Below are 18,766 nucleotides of genomic sequence, written 5' to 3'. Positions count from 1 at the left end.
TGACATTGATAATTAGTTCTGAACAGGAAATTACAATGCATCTGTATCATTGCTTGACGAAATTGTACCTTTGATTGGCTTACAGGAGTTCTAAAGTATTTACTAGTGCTATCAATAATACAACAAGGTGTGCAAGAATACCAGATGCCTACACACTTCAGCAGGATGAAAGCGGTTGGTTTTTGGTCTTAAAGTGCAACACATTTGTAGCATATATCAATGAATGTAACAAACACTTCTTGGAGAACTGTGATCTTGTGTGGTACGTTTTGTAGCAGTTAAGTACCACTATATCTATAATCATACTGAATAACCAGTTCATGTAGAATTTTTGTCAGCATCATGGTCATTTTAAATCAAGTCTGAAAAAATGAAGAAATAAGTCTTTATGTGATGTCACTAATAACTATTCCAGATTAATGGCTATGAAAATACATTCAAAGTGGGTTGGCAGTTGGTCTCTATAGGAAATATTACATAATGGCTGCTCTATATTATTAAGGAAGAATCACGTTGTTTAAAAGCATGTAAATCCCATGGATTCAGTACTGAACTGGAATTCAAGAGGCCTAAGCTAATTTCTTCTACTGATTCACTGTGTACCCTTGGGCAAGCCATTTGAGCTTTGTGACTCAGTTTCCCTATTTGTAGAAAAATTGGGATGATGTTTACTTGATTGTAAAGCAATTTGAAATATACTGATAAAAAGCACCATGCAAGTGCTTAAATATTTGCTAAAATTATACTATTTTAATAAATCATATTTCAAAATGTTTTAAGAAGAAACTGTTAAATGTATATACACAACACGTACCGGTAAATGGAATGACTACTGTATATACAGTAGTCCATACATGGTCTTGGAAATTAGGTCCTCTGTTAAGGGAACGCCAGCTTTGGACATCACATTTATCCACTACTCCTAGTACTGGGCAATGCCCAGGGAATCTTCAGCCTTCACTAAAAACATGCAAAGGGGTATCAGTTTAACATCTCCTGTGAAGACCAGATGAAATGGTATTCTAAATAGATGCTGTCTCTGCTTGAATGTTAGAAATCTCTTCATGGGGAAATTCAGAGACAATCTTCACAAAGAGTTGTTTAGAAGCTGTTTGATTTGGGTCAGGTCACATCACATTACAGACTGCCATCTTCCACAAGGTGGTATATAAGATTTGATGCAGCTCAGTATTTGTTCAAGCACCTCTCTTGGTGACCAGACTACTTGTGAATATTTCAAGAGATGAGGATTCTGACAGATGAAGTTGATGTATTCTTTCCTTTAAGGCACCAGAAACTTTAGTTTTGTCAGTTTTCATGGAGTCTTCCAGCAATGCAGTTAAGCGCCTGTTTATCTTGAAGCATATTAGCCTCATTCAAGTAAATGGGACCAACTACTTCACAAGCCTAAGTGCTTTGCTGGATCAGAACTGGAGAGAGGTCAATGTAATATAAGGGTCATAAAGCAAAATAAGAGTTTGGTTTGTTTCTATTCATTAGGTTTGATGAGATATCTTGTGCTTTTATATAAACTAAAAAGCACTTGTCAAAAGAGTACCAACAAGAAGTTTGAATTTTGTTTCAATTAGCTCATTATACAGAGTCTAACTGAAAACTTCACTGAACTATTCTGTTCTTTATTCAAAGTTCATTAGGTTTTTAAAAGTACAGGAAGTTACATAGCAAGTAGAAGGTAAGAATAATGTATTACAGTATCCAATTCCATTGTGTCAGACTCTAGTGCACACGCAGATTGATATTAAAAGGCAACGAGTCAAATTCTTTTCAAGATTTTGGTATCATAAAGGCTTAAAAATGAAAAATGAAAAATTATGATTAAGACTAAAAATAAGATTCAGTAAAATCTTTCAGAATATTCAACAGTTAACGACTTATTTCACTGCTGTATATCACCAGAATTTAGTTTTATTCAGATTTACAAATGAAAGTTTTGAAGTGATGGATGGAAACTCTAGACAGATATTGAGGCTATGGCTATTGCAGGTCACATATACCCAGCTCTAGTTACTCTTAAAGAGTAACTTTAGTCCTATCTGAATATTTAATATAGTACACACATAAATCCACCCACTGGTCTGGCTGGCTGAATGGCCAGCATTTTGAAGGTTAATGTCCATCTAGAAACAATGCCAGTTGGATTACCACCAAAAGGAAGGTGGAATTGCCTTTAACTATTGTATACTTGAAAATTGCTGAGAGAAGGTACTTCAATAATACAGTCAAGGCCAATAGTTTGGAGCACTGTCATATCTGGAAGCTACTATACCATATAAAGGCAATGTTATATAACAACAGTTTTACGAGTGATCCCTCTATTATTTGGAGAGTTAACACTGAACACTGCTTACCCAGCAGACCTCTCTGCCGTTTAGGTTGCAAAGCCTTCAAAAGTACCCAATACCTAAAGATGTTAAAAACGTAGGATTTGGTGTTCCTTAACTTCCATGTTCTTTTAAAACTTGGATTAAGTTCACCTGTTACTTTGGCTGCGACTGAAAGAATTTTCATGGCTTTAAAGTTTGTTAAAAAAACCCATAGGCTTAAAAAAAACATTAGTTCAAGAAATACCATCTGGACTAATAATGCTTGCAGCTGAGAATGACAGAAGTGCAAATTCAAATACAAATGACGTAGTGGAAATTTGGTAGAAGCAGCTATATAGCATAGATAATTTATGGATCTTTAAAAGAAGTTAGGAACATAAGAACAGCCATATTGGGCCAGACCAATGGTCCGTCTAGCCCCATATTCTTTCTTCTGACAGTGGCTGGGGCCAGATTCTTCATAGGGAATGAACAGAACAGGACAAGTATCAAGTGACCCATCCCCTAGTCCCAGCTTCTGGAAGTCAGGATTTTAGGGACATCCAGAGCATGGGGTCGCATCCCTATCTTGGCTAATAGCCATTGATGGACCTATCCTACATGAATTTATTTAATTCTTTTTTTTAACCGAACCCAGTCATACTTTTGCCCTTCATAACACTCCCTGACAACAAGTTTCAAGAGTTGACTGTGTGAAGAAGTACTTCCTTATGTTTGTTTTAAACCTACTGCCTATTAATTTCATTGGGTGACCCCTGGTTCTTCTGTTATGGGAAGGTGTAACTTCCTTATTCACTTTCTCCACACCACTCATGATTTTATAGACTTCTATCAGATTCCCCTTTAGTCGCCTCTCTTCTAAAATGAACAATCCCAGTCTTTTTAATCTCTCCTCATAGGAAAACTGTTCCATATCCCTAATAATTTTTGTTGCCCTTCTCTGTACCTGTTCCAATTCCAGTGCATCTTTTTTTGAGATGGGGCAATCAGAACTGCACATGGTATTCAAGGTTTGGGCGTACCATGGATTTATATAGTGGCACTATGATATTTTCCATCTTCTTATCTATCCCTTTCCTAATGGTTCCTAACATTGTTAGCTTTTTTGACTGCTGCGGCACATTGAGCAGATGTTTTCAGAGAACTATCCACAATGACTCCAAGATCTCTTTCTTGAGTGGTAACAGCTAATTTAGAACCCCATCACTTTGGATGTATAATTGGGATTATGTTTTCCAACATTCATTACTTTGCACTTATCAACATTGAATTTCATCTAGCATTTTGTTGCCCAGTCACCCAGTTTTGAGAGATCCCTTTACAACTCTTCTCAGGCAGCTTTGGATTTAACTATCCTGAGGGATTTTGTATCATCTGCAAACTTTGCTACCTCACTGTTTACCTCTTTTCCCAGATTTATGAATATATTGAACAGCACTAGTCCCAGGACAGATTCTTGGGGGACCCTGCTATTTACCTGGTACTGAAGTTAGACTTACTGGCCAGTAATTGCCAGGATTGTCTCTGGAGCCTTTTTAAAAAAATTGGCATTACATTAGCTATCCTCCAGTCATGTGGTACACAGACTGATTTACGTGATAGTTAGGAAACAACTAATTAGTTTATTTAACCATTTAAGAAAGTGTATCTTTCAAACCTATGTCTTGCACCAAAATATAACCCCCCCAAACTGGTTTATAATAGTTCGCTCCTTTTAAATTTAGGGCAGGATACAGCTCAGACTGCATTTTAAAGTATCTAAAACATTCCAGATCAGGAGCTGCAGACATCCTCCAGACAAACAGCCTATTAAAACTGTTTTTTTATTTGTTTTGTTTTTTTAAGAGAACATGATAGTCCTGATAATAAGCATGATACTTGATGTGATGAAAATATCTCCCCATGCCAAAAGTTTGTCTGAAACAATTTAATCCTAAGTGTTGCAAGAAGTGACACATTCTTAAACTGAGCAATATTTAACAATCTTAGCTATCCATTAGTCTCTTTCCAGAAGACACAGTATAATGGATTCAAGTCCCATAACACTACAGATTTTTAGTACACAAGTGTGTACCTTGTTCTCAGTTCTATAAACTCAGATAAATCCTTCCAAGACTCCATTTACTATACCATTAATTCACTGCACAACCATTCTGAAAAGGCCTTTCTCCCCTTTCACTTCACCAAAATTATTTTTGCCATTGCTTTTCCCCCCCAAAGTTCACAAAAGTAACAGGTGGCGCCTAGTCTTTCATACTGTCTTTCATAGGAGAGCTTCTCTATCAAGGCAGTATTTGTTAGAAGAAGAAACTTTTAAATGCTTTATGATTGATGATCTCTGTTTTTGGCTCTCAGATGGACATTCTTAAAATTCTCTAGCATCTAATTTTTGTGTGTTCACAATATGTGGGAGTTGGTTTCTCTCAATTTCCTGATTCTTGCTTTTTATTTTGGTTGTAAACCGCTAGTTCGTCCTTGAAAAGCTTTCATTATTTAGTTAAGGAAAACTACCACAAGATAACAAAAAGCAAAGGTCTGTCCTCTCCACATGTAGAACACTTTTCATTTACTTAGTTTATGTCTACTTTAAAATTTATCGTCTGTGCCTAAGAAGAGACATCTTTTCAGTTTTTATTCAGTAGCACTTGTTTATAAGAAATTCTTAGAAACCTTTAAAACACTAACTTTTAAACATGTTACAGTCTTTTTAACATGTTGAGTATACCAGTGTTAAACATTTATGAATGCTACCACTACATTTTGGATGTTTGATGGTACTGAACTTATATATTTCCTATTTGTCTGGGATTTTTGCATTTTTTTCACTGTACAGCAACTAGGTGGACCATAATCATAATACTCTCACTTTTGAATATATTCATGCCTTTCTTTGCTGATAAATAGCTTTTCAGTAATCTAAATATTTGTGACATAAAGTAATGGTTAGGGTACAACCATAATAAAGCATGTAGTTGTTGCTACCTACCCAAGCCATACGAAAGAAGAAGAAAGCATCAAATTTACAGAATAAAAAATTCTTCTTCTTCTCTTGCCACATTCAGTATCTATATTAAGCTGTTTTTCCTCCATCCCCTTCAACAGCTTGATATGTTAACAAACTGGCCTGTCTTAAACCTGGACACCATGATTTCATTTCCTGCATTGCAGGCTAGGTCAGGAATTGCAATTCCTGTGACAGGGAGTTTCCAGATGTCACCAAGCCAGGATTGTAGATCATGCTGCAAATGGGCACCTAGTGAATTGATTTCATTCAGCTGGCACACTAAGTAACCCATCAACAGCTAGGAGGTGAAGGAGTGGGGATTGTGGAAAAGAGCCAAGGGTGGGGAAGACAATATTTTTAAGACCTTCATAAATATCTTATTAACCAGAAGTTAACTTGTTTAGCACAAGCTATGAAAAACAGATTATTATTGGAACCGTCTGTGGTGCTTTGACAAGCCCTTTTTTCTGAGAGTGTGTATCTCTCTCTCTCTATATATATATATAAAAATTATCTTTTATATATATAAAAGATAATTTAATAATTTTGTATGCTCATACAAAAACTACCTGAACAGGATTTACCAGTTTATTGCCGTTTGTTTTTAATACCATCACATTTGCGGTTTAACAAAAAACTAAATGCACAGGGAAGAAAAAAAGGAATTATAATAGGTCATTGCAAGAATTACTGTTTTGAAAAAAGGCATATAGCCTAGAGACAAGTGTGATCACTACACAACGTTTTCTTTATATCTATTTATCTCAGTGTATTAGCAGAAATAGCTCAGCAAAATGTAAGAGCATGGAAAGCAGTAAAAACTCATTGCCTGCAACGGAAGTACTGTCCTTACACTTAATTTTATTCAGAGTTTAGTGACTTTCTATTACCATATAAAGGGTACTTAAGTTTTCATAATCACTAATACTCTTATCCAAAATAACCCTACTCCATGTACACTCAAAAATCAGAATTGCTCTCTTTTTTTGGGTGTTTAAAAAGAGTTACTTTTACTAAAAGATTCAAAGGGATTTAGTAAATTGTATAATGGGGTTACCATATAAATATACCTGCAGAATGTCACCAAAAAGAAACTCCCTGCTATGGTACAATTACTGCTATAACAAACCACCACAATGCCAATTTGAAGGGTATGTTATATAACAGGTTAAAAACCTGTATATTTTACAGATTCATTACACAGGAGTGTGTTGCACTAACAAACTCTCTGTACCTAAAAAAATTCTATTTATCTCTTGATTATACCATGCCCACTGATCTATAATTATGATATAAACTGGTAAATTTTATGCTGAAATTCTTTGTACACATCCAAATTTCAAAATAAAATTATAATTTGGAGATCCTTATAAAAATCCATTACTAATTTTAATTATTTTCTCTTAAAATGAGAAAAATTATGTGTATTAAATATGCAACCAAAGTGATAAATATGCATGTCAATACACATCAAGCAGAGATATTATAGCCACCGTATCAGTTTACTTGCTAATAAAAATAAAATGCATTATCCATAAGTAGTTGCAGATACTTTACTAAAGCCATTGTATGTGCAAAAACAGATTAAAAAGAACATTCATCTCACTTCAGCAATATTTTTCTTATCAAGCTAAACATCCTAATAATAATTTTTTGCAATATACTTTTCAATGTACTTCATCCCTGCATTAAATTAAAAAACAGTTATTTAATCTCACATTAGTTAATTTAGACTCTGAAAAACAAGTGAGAAACTACATATAATAATGCTATAACAAAAGATCAAACCTACTATAGTAACAATGGATATTTGTATTAGCACTGTTCTGTTCCAGGCGCTCAAATGTTTCTGAACAGCTGTAACCTTTTACAAGAAAGGAGTCTTCTTGTTACAGTCAGGATAACATTTTAGTGCAAATAAAGTGAACATACATGAAAGTCTTAAAATCTACATTTGTAATAATTTCTAAAATATCAAATAGTTTAATGTCTAGCCTAAAATTTATTACAGAAAAAATGGTTGGATTTAAATACATTTCCATGTAAAATACTTTCCATGCTTCCTAAACACAAATAAAACAGATTAGCAGTTATATAAAAGAAATGCTACCTTGAAATTGACTAACAGTATCTCCAAGGTACGACAATCGTCTTTTATGAAATCGTCTGGAAGCAGAGTGTGATTTGTGAACTGCTCAAACAGCAGCAACACAACAGAAACAAACAAGCTGGTTGGAGCTGCCCTACAATACTGCAGAGACAAGCCTGAATGACAAGCATACGCAGATTGCCTTGAATTGGGCATGTTAGGGGCTGGAACTTTCAGTGTTTGCTCTCCTATAGACAGCTGAGTTTCTCTCCTACTTAACCCTTGGGGGCAAGATCTTAATGGTTACAGCTGGTATGGTGAGGGCTTGATCTCAACACAAGGTCAGGAAGCCAGGATATGAAGGTGACATGTAATTTCTAGCTTTTTCCTGCCTCTACAGGAGTATTCCACCAAATGCTGCTGTTAGTTATAACTTTCTTTGATCTTTTTGATTTAGGTTAGTAGATTAAAGCCTGTTGGATGGTGTTGTTTGATGCTTAAACTTATTTTAAGTTTTAGAGATTCAGCTTTCTAGCACATCAGTTTTATCACTTAAGTTTATATGATCAGTTATTAAATCTGTGTATATTTCTATGTATTTTGCAGACCAAACTCTCTTACCTTTACATTCTAAGGGGGAAAATATAAATGGATGCAACTTGCTCCAAAAACAAAGTTATTTATTTTTGACAGGAGAGTAATTTATGGAAAATGGGATACCAAAGATAGAACTGGTTACAATATGCTCCTTTCAAATTCACTCTGGTCCTTTCTTATCTCCTATACCACAACTCTCAAAAAGCCCAACAAATCTGACAAACTATGCAGAACAAGTGTGTTGTTTACAGATGACACAGGAAACTACCGTACCTCACCTTTCCTAAACAAGTAAAATCTAAAAACTCCAACACCTTAAAAAGCAAAAAGTAAAACTCTTCCAGAAAAACTGATCGACTAATAATTGAAAAATGTTGTCTCTAAAACTAAAGCAATTGTGGGTGGGGCAGATAGAGATTCTCATGCATATAAGCCATATCAGTGCTTTGCCTTGTGCTGCTTTTTAAATTTGTGAAATTTTTTTTTGTTACGCGACTATTAAAAAACAAGGATGCTCAACAAGCTAGGTTATCAGACTTGGTACTACTATAGTTTTCAGAACTCCATAGGTCTTATTCATAAGTATTTTAGCAAAACAACAGCCAGAAGAACTTTTGTCTTTAGTCTTCGCTCCCCATTAGGCTACAACATAGCCAGCTAACATGACTTCATCATCATTAGACTCTCATCAGACCCGGTCTACATCTAAAACTTAGGTCAACCTAGCTACAATGTTCAGGGCTGTGAAAAATTTCACACCCTGCGTCATGTAGTTTGGTTGACCTAACCCAAACTATTGAAGCATCTAGGTTGATGTAAGAATTCTTTCGTCAACCTAGCTACCCCCTCTGAAAGGTGGGTTACCTGCATCAACAGAAAAAAACCCTTTGCCATTGTAGCATAGACATACCCTCATCATGCCTGCTTCCATTCCATCTTTGATGCTTAGGAAAAGACTTCCCCGTCCAGCAGGCTGAACTGCCATCAGCTCTTAAAAAATTCCTTAACACATTTCTTCCTCAAAGTCTTTCAACAACAAATAAATAGGCACATTCTAATGATAGGTTATTAGACCACTTTGAGATCAGAACTTCTGATTATCTTTGTCACCTAGTGTACAGTGTCTGAATTATGATCTGTCCGATGCAGACAAATCTCTTTTGGGGCATGAGATGTGTCTTCTGTAATTTGGACCATGCTTTGAATGATGACAGTGCTCAATAACTTTGTTTATTTTTACTGTTTTGTTTATTTCTTCAAACTTCTTTAAAGCACCTTTCCCAACAGTTCTAGGCACTTTTATCGATATTTAAAATATAAGAGAAGGCATACTACTTGCTAATGTAAAATAGTAAAGACAAATTGATATCTTCCCTCATCTATTATGAATTAATGAGCTGTTGTCTCAGCACTACCAGCTAAAGCAGCACTGCAGTGCCAATTTTTCATTTTAGGAACACAAACAGACAATTATTTTATTCAGTAGTGTTTCTTTTTGGGGAAACTCCACAAAACACTTAAAATATTGCCAGAGTACAAAGACTGCCCTATGCTACCAGCACTCCCAGCTATCTTCGAGACACCACTGACTTCCTGAGGAAACTACAATCCATCAGTGATCTTCCAGAAAACACCATTCTGGCCACTATGGATGTGGAAGCCCTCTACACTAACATTCCACACGAAGATGGACTACAAGCTGTCAGGAACAGTATCCCCGATAATATCATGGCTAACCTGGTGGCTGAACTTTGTGACTTTGTCCTCACCCACAACTATTTCACATTTGGGGACAATATATATCTTCAAGTCAGTGGCACTGCTATGGGTACCCGCATGGCCCCTCAGTATGCCAACATCTTTATGGCTGACTTAGAACAACGCTTCCTTAACTCTCGTTCCCTAACACCCCTACTCTACTTGCGCTACATTGATGACATCTTCATCATCTGGACTCATGGAAAAGAAGCCCTCGAGGAATTCCACCGAGATTTTAACAATTTCCATCCCACCATCAACCTCAGCCTAGACCAATCCACACAAGCGGTCCATTTCCTAGACACTACTGTGCTAATAAACGATGGTCACATAAATACCACCCTATACCGGAAACCCACTGACCGCTATACTTACTTACATGCCTCCAGCTTCCATCCCGGACACACCACACGATCCATTGTCTACAGCCAAGCTCTAAGATACAACCGTATTTGCTCCAATCCCTCGGACAGAGATAAACACCTACAAGATCTCTATCAAGCATTCTTAAACCTACAATACCCACCTGCTGAAGTGAAAAAACAGATTGACAGAGCCAGAAGAGTACCCAGAAGCTACCTACTACAGGACAGGCCTAAAAAAGAAAATAACAGAACACCACTAGCCATCACCTACAGCCCCCAACTAAAACCTCTCCAGCGCATCATCAAAGATTTACAACCTATCCTTAAAGATGATCCCTCACTCTCACAGATCTTGGGAGATAGGCCAGTCCTCGCTTATAGACAGCCTCCCAACCTGAAGCAAATACTCACCAGCAACCGCACACCATACAACATAAACACTAACCCAGGAACCTATCCTTGCAATAAAGCCCGATGCCAGATCTGTCCACATATCCATTCAAGTGACACCATCACAGGACCTAATCACATCAGACACACCATCAGGGGCTCGTACACCTGCACATCTACCAACGTGATATATGCCATCATGTGCCAGCAATGCCCCTCGCCATGTACATTGGCCAAACCGGACAGTCTCTACGCAAAAGAATAAATGGACACAAATCTGACATCAGGAATCATAACATTCAAAAACCAGTGGGAGAACACTTCAACCTTTCTAACCACTCAGTGACAGACTTGAAGGTGGCAATTTTGCAACAAAAAAACTTCAAAAACAGACTCCAAAGAGAGACTGCTGAACTTGAATTAATATGCAAACTAGATACTATTAACTGTGGTCTAAACAAAGACTGGGAATGGTTGGGTCATTACACCAATTGAATCTATTTCCCTATGTTAAGTTCTCCTCACACCTTCTATGGGCCATCTTAATTATCACTTCTAAAAGTTTTTTTTCCTCCTGCTAACGATAGCTCATCTCAATTGATTAGACTCTGCCTGTTGGTATGCATACTTCCACCTTTTCATGTTCTCTGTATGTATAAATATCTCCTGTCTGTGTGTTCCATTCTATGCATCCGAAGAAGTGAGCTTTAGCTCACGAAAGCTCATGCTAAAATAAATTTGTTAGTCTTTAAGGTGCCATAAGTACTCCTGTTTTTTTTTTTGCGGATACAGACTAACACGGCTGCTACTCTGAAACCTGTCATATAGATTGAAACACTTGTTAGAAGCTACAGCATAACTGATAACCATACAAAATTATCTTTTTAGAAGTTTACATAAAAACCACACATCCATTCCTGATGTATGACATTTCAAAACGTACAACCTTAAAATGTTTAAGCCAAGGTGGATCTGAGTACTACTAACTCTAACTTGGAAGGGTCTTTTTTCACTGAATACACAAATCTCTGCTTGTGTCCTGGAGCTTCCACACCTTCTTAAGAAAAGCATGGAGTGTGCTGGGCTCCTATCTCACAAGGATTTAAGAGTTGTGAAGATAGCATGCTCTTTCAATGAGAGTAATCACCTTCAGCCAAGCACTTTAGATACTGGATATGTTGGTCCAAAAATTAACTATCTGGGGGGCAAAATCCATTTTCTACTAAATGCTAGAAAACGTACATGCCATTCAAAATCCCAAAACTCACATTAATAACTAAATTAAGAATAAAAATCTAAATTAATTTACTTAACTTTCTAAAAAACAAGAGAGCCCAGTTGCTTAGAGACATTCCCCTCAGCCTCAACCTGGCTATAGGAGCGCTGGTTTCCATGCTACACCCTTCAGGGCCAGATTGTGGCAGTAAAGAAGTGAACACCGGTTTAGCAAAGGAATTTTTTAGCCATAAACACAAACTCTTCAAAAACCAAAACACAAACAAAATACCCCACACAGCACAAGAGAGTTACAGATCTTAGGAAAACAATTAACTCCTGAAAGCAACACCTCCCTCTTACTATGACCTCCCCAACTGTATAAATCCTTGGTTTAGTCCTTAGACCAGGCAGCTCTTCTGCTGGTGGAAATGAAATGACCTCTTTTCACAGAGAAGCACTAAGCAGCACCTTTTAAAAAAAACACAGTTTCACACCTTTCTTGCCCATGCACTTCTGCTGGGGAATTTCCAGGCCTCCCACAGCTGCCAGGTAGAGTTGTTCAAAATCAATGGCCCTGCGAGTAGAAAACCCATTGTTCCACCAGACTGGAGCCATGCAGTGTTGATGGCCTTTAGCTGCTCTATCCTAGCTTCCCGGACATAATCTCTCCACTAGGGCAAGGACTACACTACAGTTTAAGTCGACAAGTTATGTCGCTCAGTGGTGTGAATTAGCCAACCCCTTGAGCGACAAAACTTATGCTGACTTAAGCGCAGATGTGGACAGTGCTATTTTGACAGAAAAACGTCTCCGACCAACACTGCTACCACCGCTTGCAGGGGCTGAAGTAACTAAGCCAACGAGAGAGCTCTGTAAGCCGTCAGCTTAGAGAGGCTCCACTAGAGACCGTGCAGCTGCACTGCAGTAAACTCTCTAATGTAGCCATAGCTTAGGTGTCAAGTCCCAACTACAAAGTGGATGCTCTAACTCACGCTAATGATTACATTCAAAATGGAGTTAAACACAACATAACATTCACAAAACACAATGGAATGCATAATTTGACACAGATACATTCCCCAAATCACCACAAGCAGAATGTAAGAAAGCTAATCTCAGTCACAGAAAGTTAATTCACCAGATATTTTTGCAAAAGCTACCTAACTTACTTATAAAATACCATCTCTGTTTGTGGTCATTAAAGATCATATACACCACTACCCCGATATAACGCTGTCCTCGGGAGACAAAAAAATCTTACTGCATTATAGGTGAAACTGCGTTATAGAATCATAGACTTTAAGGTCAGAAGGGACCATTATGATCATCTAGTCTGACCTCCTGCACAATGCAGACCACAGAATCTCACCCACCCACTCCTGTATCAAACCTGTGTCTGAGCCACTGAAGTCCTCAAATCATGGTTTAAAGACTTCAAGGTGCAGAGAATCTTTCAGCAAGTGACCCGCGCCCCACACTACAGAGGAAGGCGAAAAACCCCCAGGGCTTCTGCCAATCTGCTCTGGAAGAAAATTCCTTCCTGACCCCAAATATGGCGATCAGCTAAACCCTGAGCATGTGGGCAAGACTCACCAGCCAGCACCCAGGAAAGAATTCTCTGTAGTAACTCAGATCCCACCCCATCTAACATCCCATCACAAGAATTGGCTTTGATCCGCCGGAGTGTGCAGCCCTGCCCTGCCTCCCCGCCCTTCCCAGAGCACTGCTTTACCGCGTTATAATCAAATGTATGTTATATTGGGTCGCATTATATCGGGGTAGAGGTGTACCGCTTTTATCAAGTCAAGATGTTAGCCACAATGTTCTGGCTAACAACATAATGCCAACTGCATAAAACCAGTTCTTCAGATATTTTACAGTTTCATCTGGATACAATGTTATTCTACACTTCCTGTCTTAAACTGTTGTAAATGTTGCTGTACACTTCCATACAGATGCTGTATTTCACCTCTGGGGTGGGTCAAGTGATTCACTTCCATACATATTTGTTAACTACCTCCCGGAGTGAAGAGAGGCTTAATATTTGTAAAGCACTTTGATATCTTAGAGGAAAAGCACTACAAAAATCCAGAGTATGACAATCTATTAAAATGCTCCAACACTACATGCACTGTTCAAACCAATGTTACTATATCTTGGCTCATGTACAAACGATAGCCAGATTGTTTCCCAGGGTGATATTAAAATGAAAGTATAATACATATTTATGGATTATGATTAATAAGCTTTCTATATACATTAGTTTTAAACACTATATCATAAATTTGAATTAAACATTTTCCAAGTCAGTAACTGCCTGAGTACTACTCAGCAGCATCAGTGGTTGCCCAAAGGTGCAGGGCAAGGGGCCTCCCCAAGCCCCCTCCCAACAGAAAGAGGACCGCACTTTTGCAGCCCAGGAGGACCAAGTACATCAGCAGCTCCCAGCCAGTACTGCCAACTCCAAGCATTTTTTAAAACATCATGGGATCATGATGGGATCATAAAAACGATATATTTTTTTCAAAACCCGGGGGTTCATTTATTTGCTTTCTGATACCTAAGCCTTTAGAATACACTCAAGTCAAGTTTTCAAGTTTTTCTTCTATGAATGAGGGCTAGAAACTTACTTTAAAAAAAAGTAAAGCAGACTTTCACCAAATCACATGCTTCCAGCACCTGGAGCTTTAAGAAGAATACCAACTTTTGCAAGAATTGCAATAATAAAATTGAGAGAGTTGGCAACACTAGGAATCTAAGCTATTATTTGGGATTGGTGGACTGGCTGTTGGGAGGGATAAAGTATGGTAATAGGCCCCTCTCTGCAGGGGTGAAAGTAAAGTGGTATGGGCCAGTACGGCACACCGGTAAAAAGTGGCCGCCAGTACTGGCCTGTACCCAGCTGACTTGAAAGCGCTGCCGTGGCAGTGCTTTAAGGACCCTGCTTAAACTGCTGCTGCAGCAGCGCTTTATGTCATTGCCCCTTTAGGCCCCCCCCAGACACCAATGGGGGGGGAGGGCTAAAGGAGCAGCTGCCCCGGGGCTGACAATTTAAAAGGGCCCGGGCCGCCACTGCTGCTACTGGGGCAGCGGCCGGAGCCCCGGGCCCTTTAAATCACCACTGGAGCCCTGGGTGGCGCAGGCCAGGCAGCATAGAAGGGCTGGCTGGGGGACACTGACCCCTAGCCCTGCCCCTCCTGCCTGAGGCCCTGCCCTGCCTCTTCCAGGGCCAGAGCTGGCCCCCGTACCGGTAAGTCTTTGGCTCTACCCCCGCCTCTCTGGCATCTTCACACCATTGGACTACTGGAAAAATCAGACTATATGCTTTACAAGTGATCAGTTACTCTATTCTCTTACGCTTGCAGGGACCAAGCCCCTGAACCATGCAGAGAGAATCGCCTAGCAGACTAATACCAAGTGAGTCAGGCATTGTGGGGGATCTCCCTTCCCCCTAGGAAATAATAAAATGCTAGGCCCAAGGGAAGTTGTGAATAGCCTCAATGGATGGGAGGCAGGGAAAATGTACAATAGGTTGAAAGCCTAATGTCTCTTTTTCTAGTATACTGGAAGATGCGGTAAAAGTTTTAATGGAAACAGGGACTCATGGTTGGACAGGGAACTTTTAAAGTGAAAAATTAAAAACTGAAAATATTGTAAATTATCATCAAGTTCAACACATTGTTAGCCTACATAAACCACACTATGTGATTTTGGTAACCTCATCTTTCTGTCCTATTTGTTACTCACTCTGGTCGCATCTTCTACTAGTTTGACTGAAAAAAAATCTATAGGACAGAGATCATGTGTACCTGTGCTTGTAAAGTGCCTACCACAATGAGGTCCCAACCTGACCAGAGCCTTACCAAGAGACTCGAGTAATAAATTACTAATCCACTATAATAACCTATAAAGTACTGTTTTTTGGTCACATGAAACTGAAAAATCTCTTGGAAGGTACAAAGAATCTACAAAATTTAACTTATTAGTCTTATTTTGGCAGTGTTTCAACACATGTAAGATAAACATACTGCAGCTGAATAGATCCATTGCTAAGCATCTCATTACGATCAGTCAAGTGCCAGTGTGCTCAGGGCTGTACAAAACACAAATAAAGACTGTCCCAAAATAACTTAATATTTTCTTATAAATTAAGTGAGGTTAAAAGAATTAGAATGAGAACAATTCAGTTACAGAATTATTTGTTAGTCTAGTTGCTTTGTAGAGCAGAGAAATCTCCAGCAAAATATGAGGCCTACATCAACCAACTGTAGAACTAGGGATTAAAATGTATACCTGTTAAGTATGGTGGAGTGGTCTTAAACTGAGATAAAGAAAATAATGAAATATTCATGGAAACTGCAGTTCATATACTCCAAAAATTATGGCACTGAAGTATGGTTCCAGAAACTTGTTTCAAATATTTAAGTAAAACCCCTATATCTCTGTGATGTTCTTGAAAGGCAAAGAATAAGGTTATAATCGGGTTTCAAATCCCGAGAAATTTAGGAGCAAGAGAACTGGAAATGTGAATTTGAGTTTTAAAAACAAAACAAAAAAAACTAACTATGGAAAACGTTGCACCATAAGAAAGCTTAAAATTGTAATATTTGCTATAAAATGTTTGTTTCTATTTCTTCAGTATGGACTCTATTTGATAGCAATTTAATACTGCTAATGTAGCATTAACTTGTAACAAATTTGATCTAAAATTTTTAAAATTATTTAAATTTAAAAATTTTAAAATTATTTTCAATTATTTTCCTAAGAGAACTCATCTGTGTATAACACATAAAAAAGCACAAATGTAGTAGCTACAGGAAGGAGGTGGTTGATAAACAGATGCTGTTTGATGTCCCTTTGCTTCACTAACATGTTGAAAAACCCTCAGAAGTCTGGAGAGAAAGCTATCATGATTTTTAATAATTTACGGTGAGATTTTCAAAGCTGTTTGCATTTGCCTAACTGTGCTCCCATTGGCTTGAATGAAAGCAGAGTAAGGTCAAAAGCTAAGCGCTTTTGAAAGTCCCAACCACTGGGCCACCTGAATAACTGCTATAATTTATTAATGTCTCTTAGCCCTGGTCTACACTACATGGTTAGGTCAAATTTAGCTGCGTTAGGTTGTTTTTAAAATGAATGCGTCTACACAACCAACCCTGTTCCATCAACCTAAAGGGCTCTTAAAATCGACTTCTGTACTCCTCCCCTTGCTGGGTCGAATTTGGGGTAGTGCAGATGCAATTCGACGACATTGGCCTCCGGGAGCTATCCCAGAGTGCTCCAATGTGACCACTCTGGCCAGCACTTTGAACTCTGATGCACTAGCCAGGTACACAGGAAAAGCCCCGGGAAATTTTGAATTTCATTTCCTGTTTGGTCAGTGTGGCGAGCTCAGCAGCACAGGAGACCATACTGTCCCCCCAGAATCGCAAACCAGCTCCAGCATGGACTGAAAGGGAGACACTGGATCTGACTGCTGTATGGGGAGAAGAAATTGTGCAGGCTGAACTCCGATCAAAGAGAAGAAATGCTAATATATATGCCAAAAATCGCACAGGGCATGGTGGATAGAGGTTACAACAGGAACACACAGCAGAGTCGTGTGAAAGTTAAGGAGCTCAGCCAAGCCTACCAAAAGACAAAGGAGGCAAATGGTCGCTCCGTATCAGAGCCCCATACATGCCACTTCTATGATCAGTTGCATGGCATTCTGGGGGGGGACCCTACCACTACCCCACCACTGTCCGTGGACACCTGTCGGGGGGAGTCTCACGCTACAGGGAGGAGGATTTTGTGAATGAGGAGGAGGAGGAGGAGGAGAATGTGCAGCAGGCAAGTGGTGAATCCGTTCTCCCTGGCAGCCAGGACCTTTTCATTACCCTGAAGCCAGTACCCTCCCAAGGAGGGATCCCCAACCCAGAAGCCGGAGAAGGCACCTCTGGTGAGTGCACATTTGTAACTACAGTACAGGGTTTAAATGCAATTGTGTTTAATGTCTGATTTGCCCTGAAGAATTGGGATGCATTCGTGGCCAGTATAACTACTGGAAAAGTCTGTTAACGTGTCTGGGGATGGAGCGGGAATCCTCCAGGGACATCTCCATGAAGCTCTCCTGGAGGTACTCTGAAAGCCTTTGCAAAAGGTTTATGGGGAGGGCTGCCTTATTTCATCCTCCACGGTAGGACACTTTACCATGCCAAGCCAGTAGCAAGTAGTCTGGAGTCATTGCAGCACAAAACATGGCAGTGAATGGTCCTGGGTGTTGGTCGCATTCAAGCAACATTCAGTTTATATCTTTCTGTGTTAGCCTCAGGAGTGATATCGTACATGGTCACCTGGTTGAAATAGGGGAATTTTAGTAAGAGAACAGTAAAAAGACCCTGTTCATGCTGGGCTGTTTAGCTTGGCTAAAAGGGATCATCCAGGAGAATAGCCACGTGATTGGAGGAGGGGTGAAGGGCTCATCCCAGAGAATAGCCACACAATGAGGTGGGGGAAAGGTGTATGCTGCACATCCACCCGAAAACCGCAGCCCCTCCTTTTAAAATGACAAACCCAACCGCATTGCTTGCTATGGGAAATGAGGGCGCTGCAGTTTGAAACCATTCCCACATGTTACGAAGGCGTAAGAAGCAAATCCCGCGTACCCTTTGGCTTACCATGGCCACCTGGAAACCGAATTCTGTTGCCCAGCCGTATGTGATGTGTCACCAATACGGCAGGCGCTCAATATAAAAGGCAAAATGCGACCTTGTACCTAAAGTACATGTGCTGTCTGTTGTGAATTGCTTGATTCACTATGGAAGAGACTCCCTTTTCTTCTCAGAAATGTATCATCTTAAATTTTACTCTCCGCTTTTATTCCCCCGTAGGTGCAAATGTTTCTATCATCCCCCTATCATCTCTGTCCCTGAGGTTATCGCAGATTAGACGGCGAAAAAAAACACACTCATGAGGACATGTTTTCTGAGCTCATGCAGTCCTCCCGCACTGATAGGGC

General features: G+C 39.2%; 1 protein-coding gene across 13 annotated transcripts in view; it reads right to left on the bottom strand.

The window, feature by feature from the left end:
• The window catches only part of DISP1 (dispatched RND transporter family member 1), a 169,390-nt gene that overhangs the window by 57,486 nt on the left and 93,138 nt on the right, over nt 1-18,766 (bottom strand). The window contains exon 1 of one of the 13 annotated variants that reach the window (XM_039528986.1): nt 7,460-7,608. The exons of 11 other annotated variants lie outside the window; for them this stretch is intronic. The gene's annotated coding sequence lies outside the window, so the exon portion shown is untranslated. Of the gene's footprint in view, nt 1-7,459; nt 7,609-18,766 lie in introns of those variants that run through there. One more of the 13 variants, XM_039528985.1, reaches the window with a different exon arrangement.

Source organism: Mauremys reevesii, linkage group 3 (genome assembly GCF_016161935.1).
Source record: "Mauremys reevesii isolate NIE-2019 linkage group 3, ASM1616193v1, whole genome shotgun sequence".
Taxonomy (NCBI): Eukaryota; Metazoa; Chordata; order Testudines; family Geoemydidae; genus Mauremys; species Mauremys reevesii.
Note: the sequence above shows the minus strand (reverse complement) of the source record. Positions and strands in the feature narration are given on the sequence as shown.